At 38.1% G+C, this 11,146-nt stretch overlaps 1 non-coding gene and 1 pseudogene across 1 annotated transcript; both read right to left on the bottom strand.

Annotated features, from left to right (window-relative positions):
• Positions 1-2,382: 2,382 nt before the first annotated feature.
• LOC122043687 lies at positions 2,383-4,270 on the bottom strand (annotated as a pseudogene).
• Positions 4,271-8,739: 4,469 nt separating this feature from the next.
• Positions 8,740-8,845, bottom strand: LOC122044623. Its single transcript, XR_006129654.1, has one exon. It is a non-coding gene; the product is annotated as a small nucleolar RNA R71 (small nucleolar RNA).
• Positions 8,846-11,146: the final 2,301 nt, after the last annotated feature.

Below are 11,146 nucleotides of genomic sequence, written 5' to 3'. Positions count from 1 at the left end.
AAAGGGTTGAACAGACAGTTAGTTCCAAACTCATCATGAGGGATAGGTTTGATGCTGATGAGAAAGGTTGGTGCAAAGGAAACCCAACCTATGTAGACTGGAGATCCCAAGAACTAGGTTTAAATGGGCAACCTAATTGTACCGGCAAAGTTGCTCATTATGGAGGAATGATCCAATGAATCAGTGAATGATGGAGGTTAAGCACACAGCTTTTAATGATTCAAGAATAGTAAAGTGGAATACTCTTAAGAAATCACCTATGAGAGAAAGAAGTGGGTCCGCTTCGAAGAGAATTAGAGGCATAATTCTTAGAGTTTCTCACAGAACCAAGCGTGTTTATGGCCAAGAACGAACACACTAATGAGAACTGAGTTGTATCAGGGAGAGTCTCAGGTGAGATATGTCAATTATTACACAGATGGCAGTACCATCGGATGCGGTCACCTAAGAAAACAAATCTTCAGAGAAGTTCATATGATAAAACCTACCTATCCTTCACTAGACTCAACTCATCAAATGATTTATCATCCCATCAATCATGTGGGGGATTGTTGGATATATATAAATGGAGAAGAGGTGGAAGAGGCATGGAGATCCATTATGAATGAGACTTTAGTTCAACATTGGGAGCTTCAAGGTAAATTAGTTGATTTATATTGATTCACATGCTTCGATAATGTTAACAAATGCAAGGGGAGAGTCTCTCTCTCACGCATGGGTCTGCCGGGGGGAGGGGGGGGTGCAAATCCATGGCCCGGATTACACTGAACCAAGTTGACTCATGTGCGAGCACGACCTGTGCGTGTCGAATATCAGACAGGTCAGGGTATAATTTTTCCAAGTGGAACAACCAACATTTTACCACATAAACATTTTGCTACTTATTTAAGGGTGTAACAGATGCATTAAATTTAAGATTAATACAACAGAGTGAAATGTTGGCATTTCACAGCTAGCGAATAATTATCATTAAATGATCATTAACGCTGCCATTTGTCTGAGCTCCTATATATGGAGACTGCGGCCACAAGCAAAAGGTTACACACATAAAAAAATAGCAACATAAGCTCTCCACCAATGTTTCCCTTTTTTCTCTATCGTACATCTCTTAGTAGGCAGAGTGCCCATGATAGCAGTCGAATACCTCTCAGTTCACTGTGACCATCAGTGCTTGGTGGAAATGATGGTTCACGGATGTATCTTGAAAAACAGACGACCTAAGAAAGCCTCAAAACAAAGCCAGATGTGAGACTAATTTATTTCAAGGAAACTATATATCGTAGGCCTCGGTTCACACGTCGAGCCGCTCACATCACTCTCCCGGTCTTAGTGCTTGCTCGGCCACTCGGCCACTCACTCGATCGGCCACTCTCTTGCTAGCTCACTCAATCAGTCATTCGCTAGCTCACACGACTAGTCATTCGCTCGACCACTCTCTCCGTTGGGTGCTCTCTTGCTAGCTCACTCGGCCGGTCATTCACTAGCTTGCTCTGCTAGTTATTCGCTAGCTCGCTCGGCCAATCGTTCATTCAGCCACTCACTCGGTCGGCCGCCCTCTCGGCAGTGCGCCCGGCTGATCACTCACTCGGTAGCTCACTCAGTTAGCTCGGTAGCTCTGTCAGTTTGCCCGGCCGACCACGTGCACTGCCTCTTCACCTAGTCGATTAGCTCGGCCAAAGGCTTACTCGCCCTGTCGCTTCACCCTCCCGGACGACCTCTGCGCTAGTCTAGCCTCCAACTTGCTCGGCCATCTACTCGCTCGGCTAACTTGCCCAGCGAGCCTCTCGCCCGACCAATCGCTCATTTCACTTGCCCGACCTGACTCTTGCCATACACTCGCTCGGCTTGCTCGACCACTGTGGATGTTGCATTTGGTACTAGGCAGACACCAGCCCCTGCTGGTAACCTGAGATTATCTGCTCAGGTCATCTCGACAACTAAGTTGAATTTAATTTCATGTAATTTGAATTCGACAAAGTCCTAAAATCTCCAACAATATATTGTTTTCTCGAACAGAAGGAAAAGTGATCAAAGTGATAAGGCAGATGACAGAGGGGAAGAAACTCCGGGTGTGACGTTCAAATTAAAAGTTTACAGAGAAAGATATAAGAAAATAATTTGTAAACAAAGAGGAGCCGCATCTGTTTTTAAACAAATATAATTTTTATATTCAAATCAAAATCAAACTCAACATATTTTCACAAAATCCTTAACCATTATTTAAATAACCTAAGAAATAAGAAAAAGTCACAATAGGAAAAAGAAAAAGTAAAAGAAAACTTAAAAAAGATATAAAATCTAAACTAACTTTTAGAAAAGAAAATTATTCCTAAAAATAAAAAAAAAAGTTAAAATATATAATCTAGAGTTTTAGCGACCCAATTAGCCAATTTCATCTCGTTCAAACACCGAATAGAGTGTAACCATGTTAGAAGGCCACAGGTTAATTATCTTTCTTGTAAGTAGCTTCGATTGTCCTTCTTCAAGACCCAAAAAGGAGGTTAATAGTCTCATTTTCTTTTCGTTATAGCTCGAAGGGAAACATAGCCTTATGAAAAGATATAAATTGGTCATGTTGCTAGATGCTCTTGCATCATATGCTCCAGGTTGAAAAGAACATGTCCTTGAGTTTATAATAGTATCAAGCGGTAGTCTAGAAGGAAGATCCTCTAATATCAACTCGAGAAAATCAATTAGCCGATGTTGCACTTCTGCTAGATAAAAATGTCCACCATGCACCCCACCATGATCATTTATCTTTGCTATTGTATCTAGCATGCCATTATATTCAAAATGAAGTTGGAGTTGCAAAACTAGTGGGAAATCAATGAATAGAAGACCTTTCGGAGCATCCTGTATCCCATGATTTTCTACTTGAAATTTATTTTTTCCCTTGAGTTGCTCTACCTCAATACACTTTTCAATTGAGGAACAAACATTATGACAACCCTTTACATCTAGCTGTAGATCATAGAATGATGCTTTTCTGGTGGATTTGTAGTCAACATTAATGACTTCAATATAGTTCATGGGGTGTCCTTCAAACAAATGTTGGATTGCTCCCTCAACCACAAATCCCTTCTTCTTATCTTCTAGTTTTTCACATAAAACCACGTTGAGTTGTTGGACATCATATTGCATAAAAGAATCATATGTGTCCCAACCAAAAGATTTTGTCAATTCCTTTGTAGTAAAAGTGTTGTCACTATAATGAAGTTTATAGAAAAGACTTTTAAGAGACAAGGGAATGCTTCCAGATGTCTCTGTTGTTGGTATATGATACACAACTTTCTACAGTATGGAATATGATACAGAGTCGGTAGAAGAGAGTTCATGTAGCAAGTCGCTCCTTGACTCTTAAGGCCAACATAATCGGTTTCTTTTTTTGAGTCATAACTCCAGTAATCTTCAACCTTACGGACACCAATTTCAGCCTCAATTACACACATATCATTAACAAGATATCCTTTATTGGAATCAGAAAGTTCACTTAGAGACATAAATTAAGTAAAGCTCTAACCACTTTCTCGTCCATTAAATTGATGTTGTGTATCTTCTCTTATTTTGTACTTCCCATGAATTTGATTGACAACTGCAAGGGAGAACTGCACATATCTGGTCCAGCCATATGGTAAAGTGGTTGAATAAGCAACATCAAAGTATATCGACAAATAGTCTACAATATTTCGCTTCGAAAAATCAGCATTAGCCACTGTTGATTTTCTGGTGTAGTTGTTTGCTGGACTGATATAACTTCAATCAGTTGAGGTTCCTCCCTAAACTCCTGATGAGGTTTCTCCTCGTCCTCTTGGTCGAGGGTTGGATCAAGCCCAAGAGATGCCCTAATCTGTAGCTCCTCTCGGTGTTCATCATCCTCATCAATTTTTTCCTCATTGTAAAATGACTCGCTAATTGACTCGATTGGTCTTATCTTCATCGTAAATTGGATCACCAACAATTTTGATCTTGCCATTCATATATTTTTTAAGAAAATTTTATTCAAATTAAAATAAAATAACTTATGACCTTTAAGACCTTGGGCACTATGATCACAATATGAGTCTTCCTCAATCGGAACCTGTTTGTCATGATCTCGACCACATACCTCAAGATCTTCAAGATCTTGCAATGCTAGATGTTGTGATAACTCCGTGACATGTCTTTGTAGATCTTTGATAAGCTCGTAGTGTATGCTTTGATACTGGTACGAGACTTCCTCAGTTGGAATTTGTCTTTCATGACCATGACCATGACCACGATAATCATCCATAGATCTAAGACTCTGATACCAACTGACACAGGGGAAGAAACTCCGGGTACGATGTTTGAATTAGAGGTTGGCAAAGAAAGACATAAGAAGATAATTCGTAAATAAAGAGGAGCCACATCTAGATTTAAATGAAAATAATTTTTATATTCAAATCAAAACTAAACTCAACATATTTTTATAAGAGCCCTAACCCTTATTTAAATGGTCTAAGAAATAAGAAAAAATTGTAACAGTAAAAAGAAAAAGTAAAAGAAAACTTATCCTAAAAAAAGAGATAAAATCTAAACTACCTTTTAGAAAAAAATTAATCCTAAAAATTTAAAACAAATAAAAGAAAAAGTTAAAAGACAAAATCTAGAGTTTTAGTGACCCGGCTAGCCAATTTCATCTCTCCTAGACTCCGAATAGATTGCAACTATGTTAGGAGGCCATTAGCTAATCATCTTCCTTGTAAGTAGTCTCGATCATCCTTCTTTAAACCCCAAAAGGGAGGTTAGTAGGCTCATTTTTTTGGTCACATCTCGAAGGAGAACATAGTCGTATCAGAGGATATAAATTGGTCATGCTGCTAGATGTTCCTACATTAGCAAAGAGATCATATTAAGAAGGCAGAGTGATCTCAGAAACAAACCAGAAAGGAACCAGAAAGATCTCAGTAAGAAGACATAGAGATCACAGAAAGAAGGTAGACTGATCAAAGTAGAAGATAGTGAAAACACAGTGTTAAGACACTTTGGGAGCTAGAGGAGGGGGGAGGGGTGATTAGCTCCAATCATTTCGTTGATGATTTTTTATAGTAGAAAACTCAAAGCAATTGCTAACATTAGGATTTATTTGGTATTCACCTCCTTAAAGTGACTAATCCAATGATCTACATAGTGCACACACTCCATTATGAACACACCTTGAAAATAATTTGAAGGTGGCGAAACCTCGTACAAACTCACATACAGGAACATAATGAAAACAAGATGTAAATGCATAATACAAAATGAAACCTTGATTTCTTGATCTCTTGTTGCTTGAAATGCCTATTGTAGACTTGACAATGAGGTAACAATTCTCTCAGAATCTTTCAAGAATCGACAGTGAAGAGTGGAGAAGAAGAGTTATAGAATCCCATGTGAAAACACCTTTTATCTTGCGATCTAGGATTCCCAATCCATTAGTCTTACTCCTAATTGATTGCATGTTAGATTCATCCATTCAAACCTCATAACGGTTTTTTGTGCTTCTCCCAATAGATTACCTAATCGATTACACAACTTCAATTGATCACATGATCGATTCAGAAGCTCACTGTTTGCTCATGATTTTCTCCCAATTGATTGGGGACTTTCCCAATTAATTATCACAACACTGTGCTTCAGGAAACTATACTCCAATTGGTTGACCCATTGATTGGAGTGGGTTGAATCGATTGGCCAATCTATTCAACACCCCTCTATGCTCTCGTGACGATTGCCCCAATCGATTTAGGCCTTTCCTTTCTCCTCACAAATAGCTCCCAATCGATTACCTAATCGATTGGCTTTGGGCTAATTAATTACCCAACCCTAACACATTTAATCTGAGTCTAGGGTTCCCTTACCCAACCTCTGGTCAACCGTGATCTATTGGGACTTCTTCACCAACTGTCTGGTCAACCTTTGACCCACTTGGACTTTCCATCTTGTGGTAACTTTTCATTAAACTTTTGATCACCAAGTGCGGTCCTCCTTGACTTACTTGGATTTTTCCCTTACCTAACCATAGTTAGGGCTTTCCTTTTGCCAACGTGCGGTCCTCTTTAAGGCACTTAGACTTTCTATTGTCTAACCTTAGTTAGGTCTTTCCTTTGCCAATGTGTAGTTCTCCCTGACCCACTTGAACTTTTCTTTACCAACGTGTGGTCCTCATTGAACCACTTGGACTTTCCTTTGCTGATGTGCATAGATTATATACTCTTTTATGCATGTTTTTACGCACATTTACATACTTTGAGCATGCTTGATCTATGTATTTTTATACTTCCAGCTTTCCTTTTAGCATATTTACTCTTTTGGTTCGGAGATCTGCTTTTTGTGCATTTTCTGTACACAGGAGTCGAAATTGATGAAGATTATGCGTCCTCGGGCAAGCTTGGAAGTAATTGAAGGGAGAGATCATCAGGCCGTGTACCACACATGGCCGTGTAGTCTTAACAGGAAGGGAAGAGGACATGGCCGTGTGAATCTCACACGGCCGTGTCTTGATTTGAAGAAATTAGAGCAGATTCCTTACATGAAGTGGAGACTACATGGCCGTGTGGATCTCACACGGCCGTGTCAAGATTTGAAGCCAACCAGAGCAGAAGCCTTACATGGGCGTGTGGATCTACACGGCCGTGTGAGGTTTCCAGAAACCAAGCAGGCTGTGGCCGTGTGCACCACACGGCCGTGTAGTATTTCCAGAGAGCAGAAGGGTGGTGGCCACACGGCCGTGCAGCTTTGGCAGAGAAGGAACTGGACATGGTCGTGTGAATCTCACACGGCCGTGTCGTGGGGACGTGTGGCGCCCGATTTCCTCCTCTATTTAAACCTTCCTTCATGAATTGAAAACGGGATCTCTCCCCCTTTGGGAGAAGGCAAGATTTGGTGGTTTCCTCCCAATCTTGGGAGGATTTTTGGGCGATTCAAGGGGAGTTCTTGACGATTTTGACTCTGGAGCGAGGATTGGATCCGAAGACGAGGCTTCTTCGTAGATAAGTTTTCTCTTTCCCCATTTTCTTGGTTTCTTGGATTGGGGATTTAAGAAATACTTATATTCTTTATTTCTTCGGGTTTTCTTCCTCGATTCATGGAGTAGATCTTGTATTCTAGGATGAAGGGAGTATTTGTATGATGGATTGATGTAATCTCTTATCGATTTGCCATTTTCTTGTTTTAATGACATTATCTTGCTTGTATCAATTAGATCTTGAATGATTAATGGTGATTCGTGCTTAATTCTCATTCTTGATTAATTGTTTGGATTTCTTATGGACTTTGTAAATATAAACTCTCACTCGATCATCCGAGGGATCCACGTGACAGGTGCAAGCCCGTGTAAGGACGTTTGAGAGACAATCTTGAAGAGGAAATAGGAATATTCAAGAGAGTAGGATGGATTTTGTGATTAGTTTCTTGTATCTTGATAGATTAATAAGTCGTGGGCTTCTATGTTGATATCCGAGGAAGGCATAGTAATAGTTGCACTTCTGTGTAAGGACAACATAGGTTCATGTCTAATTAATCCTATTTAGATACATTTCTTAGTCCTTAGCCGGTTGTCTATTACAAGAGAGAACCGACAACTTTCTACATGTTTGACAATTGAGGGATAAGAATTGGTGAACCATTTACATTTGAGAAATCCTACAAAGAAACCGAAATTCCTAGAATCTCCCTTTATCATAACCCATAACACTAAACTCTTGTTTATTGATCTTTCATATTAGATTTGTTTACCTTCACTTTGTATTTGAAACAATTGGATAGTTGTTTAGCTAATTCACATTGAGACATTTCTAGTGCTTATTCCAGTCCCTGTGGATACGATAATCTTTTATATTACTTGCGACATTTCCGTACACTTGCGGAGCGTAACAAGTTTTTGGCGCCGTTGCCGGGGACTGCGCTATAACATTAGGAATTATCAATTGAGTTAGACTAAACATAACTTTTTCTTTTTTTCTTTTGATTTGCATAGTTATAACTAATTGTTAGAATTCTGTTTTCGTAAGTTTTTCCTTTCTTGAATAACATTCTTGACAATTCTTTTTGTTGCAATTCTAATTCTAATTCTGACTTGGCATTCTTGATTTCTAGTACTCTAATCTAACTTTTCTTTGTTTTCTCTTTTGATCTTGTTTCTTTCTTCTTTTCTTTTGTAAACATATCTTGCAATTTTTAGCATATGAATGATTCTAGACATTTTTCTTTTTCCTTTTATCTTTTCTCTCTTGTTTTCATTATGCACTTTCTTTCTTGCAATTTAAATTCTGCATTTGCTTTCTTGCTTTTCATATTGCATTTTATTTCTTGATTTTGATTCTTGATAATTTTCTTTTTATTCTTGAATATCCATGAGCACTAACATGTTAAGCAGGCCCATAAGAAATTTTTCTACACCCTTTTCTGCAAGATTTTTATCTCCCATTGTGCAACCTCAAATTGAAGCAGAAAGTTTCCAACTAGACCCAGAGATAATTTTCATGATACAAGGTCACAAATTTGGAGGAGAAGTATCAGAAAGTCCTTATCTGTATCTTGAAACATTTTTAGAGATTTGTGATTTGGTGAAATGTGAAGGAGTATCAGCAGATGCAGTTCGATTAATTGCATTTCCTTTCAGTATCAAGGATAAAGCAAGGACTTGGCTATATTCTCTCTGTCCTCAAAGCATCACAAGTTGGGAACAATTGGAGAAGCAATTTCTGAATCATTTTTTTCCTCCAAGTAGAACGGTGTATATGAGGAATTGCATAATAAATTTTGCTCAGGCATATAGAGAATCATTATTTGAAGCATGGGATAGATTCAAGAGTCTACAAAGACAGTGCCCTCATCATGGTTTTGAAAAATGGTTGATTTTGCACATATTCTATGGGGGAATTTCTTTCTCAGACAAGACTTTATTGGATTCATCAGCTGGAGGTTCTTTTATGGACAAAAGTGTAGATGAAGCTTATTCGTTAATTGATCAAGTGACATTGAACCTCCATGAATGGTCGAACAAAAGTTGGATGGAATTTTCCTCAGATATTCAAGAAGCGCAAGCCATAAATGTAAGAGGGCCTGTCAAACAAAATGAAATTCAACCACCTAAAAATGTTGAAATTCACAAGTCACAGAGTGAGGAGTTCAAACATTTGGGGGCAAACCTTGATAGTATTGTTTCAAAATGGTTTAAAGAAGATCCCCCTCCTACACAGTCAAGATCTAATGAAAAGTGTGATGATGTTGGGTTGAGAAGTGGCAAAAATCATGAAGGACTTCTGAAGAATGACATGTTTAGAATTGAGGAGAAGAATAATAGAAGTTCACAAGAACTCAGTTCCATTTCTCTAGGAAGTTCCCAAAGGCCACAAGTACCTTTCCCTCAACGATTAATCACACCAACACTAGATAAGCAAGTTGGACCTCCTCCAAAAGCTCAAAGGAAATTTGGGAAAAAGGAAGTTCAGTCTTTCCCAGGACCTTCACTAAGGGTTCCTTTTCCACAAAGGTTAGTGGGGGTCAATGAAAATAAAGACTTCGACAAATCCTGTGACACTAATATGGTTGAGTGCATATTTTTGAATGTATATGAAGATGAGGATTTTTCAGATGAGGATTTTATTGATAATGCAATGGTAAATAAGTTTTCAGATCTACCTAAAAATTTTATAGGGTGTTATAGTGATATTGAATTTTCAGATGATGAACGTGATGTGGTAGATCAACTTAAAACTGCAAGTGAAGTTATTGATCCTCTTGTTATTGATTCTCCTATTGAGGACATAGATGTTAGTTTATTTTTTGATGTATGTGTTGATGATGATGATATGGAAGAATGTGTAGGGAGCTGTGTTGTGGAAGCAGCATCTCAAGGATCACCACCTTTGTCAACACAACCCTTAGAGGTTTTAAGAATTGATCATGTTGTGGAACAATGTGTAGGGACTTATGCAGAGCTAGCAGAGTCTCAAGAATCACCATCATTGATATCATCAACACCTAAGCTAGAGCCAGAACCATCATTTGATTCAGAGGAAGTCACATCTACATGTTTAGAAATTTCAGGTATTTCTCAGCAAAGTAAGGTTAGTATTTCTTGTGATCTTTTGGAAAACTTTATGGAGGTACCTATAATTGACTTTGTTGGATGTGATTCAGTTTTTATTACTTATTCATCTTATCTTGATATGGTTCTAGCTCTATACTATATAACATGCTTGTGGGAGATTTGTTTTTCTTTTGGATGTGCAGATTTCACATAGGCCAATAATTGGAAGCTCAATCTGAACCGTCTTCGACCACCAGAAAAAATTTCCAAGAAGACGAAGATGGAGAGAGTTATACTTTACTTTGTAGCTCCTTTGATGAAAGCTCTCTCCATAATAAGAGCCCTTGGTAGGAGGGTTCTAAAATATCTTACCCCTCCAAGAGCAAGATTTAGATTAATCTAATGAGGTGGTCGAGCTAATGACCTTAAACAAGCGCTTCTTGGGAGGCAACCCAAGTTCATTTTCCTTATTTTCTTTTATGTCTTTAGTTCTCTCTTTATAATAAACATGTATCCTCTACTTAATTTTTCTTGTCTATCTTATTGTTGTAGAATTCAAAGTTGTGGAGGAATGTGAGTATTGGATGGAGGAGTATCTTTAAAAACATGAATGTCAACCATTTGGAGCTCATCACTTGGTAACTTCTCTTAAAATCTCCTCCACATTGTTTTTAGTTTTCATTGGGACAATGAAAAGTTTAAGTCTGGGGGGATGATGCATTTGATTTGCTTTGTTTGTTTTTGTTTTTGCTTATGTCTTGCATTTTGTTTTGATTCTTTGCGGCATACATCTTGAGAACATCAAATCTTCACTTATATGCTTTCTTGGATTCAAGTGAAATGTTAGCACGATTATTGTCTTGATTCATGATGTTCGAATGATGCTAGTAGTAAATTTTGTGTAGTTTTTTTTTTATCTTGGGAAGCATTAATAAGCTAAGAATCTTATGGTGATGAGTTTTAGTTTTGGTTCAACCATAAGGATTTTATCTTCACTACACTTGTGCTTGATGCTTGAATAGTTGATGTCATTGAAATAGTCATGATTCATCTTGTTTGCTTAGTACTTGGTTTCCATGGTGATTTCCCAACTTTCATTTTGGTTGCTGG

The sequence above is a fragment of the Zingiber officinale genome, chromosome 2A, assembly GCF_018446385.1.
Source record: "Zingiber officinale cultivar Zhangliang chromosome 2A, Zo_v1.1, whole genome shotgun sequence".
NCBI classification, from domain to species: Eukaryota; Viridiplantae; Streptophyta; class Magnoliopsida; order Zingiberales; family Zingiberaceae; genus Zingiber; species Zingiber officinale.
Note: the sequence above shows the minus strand (reverse complement) of the source record. Positions and strands in the feature narration are given on the sequence as shown.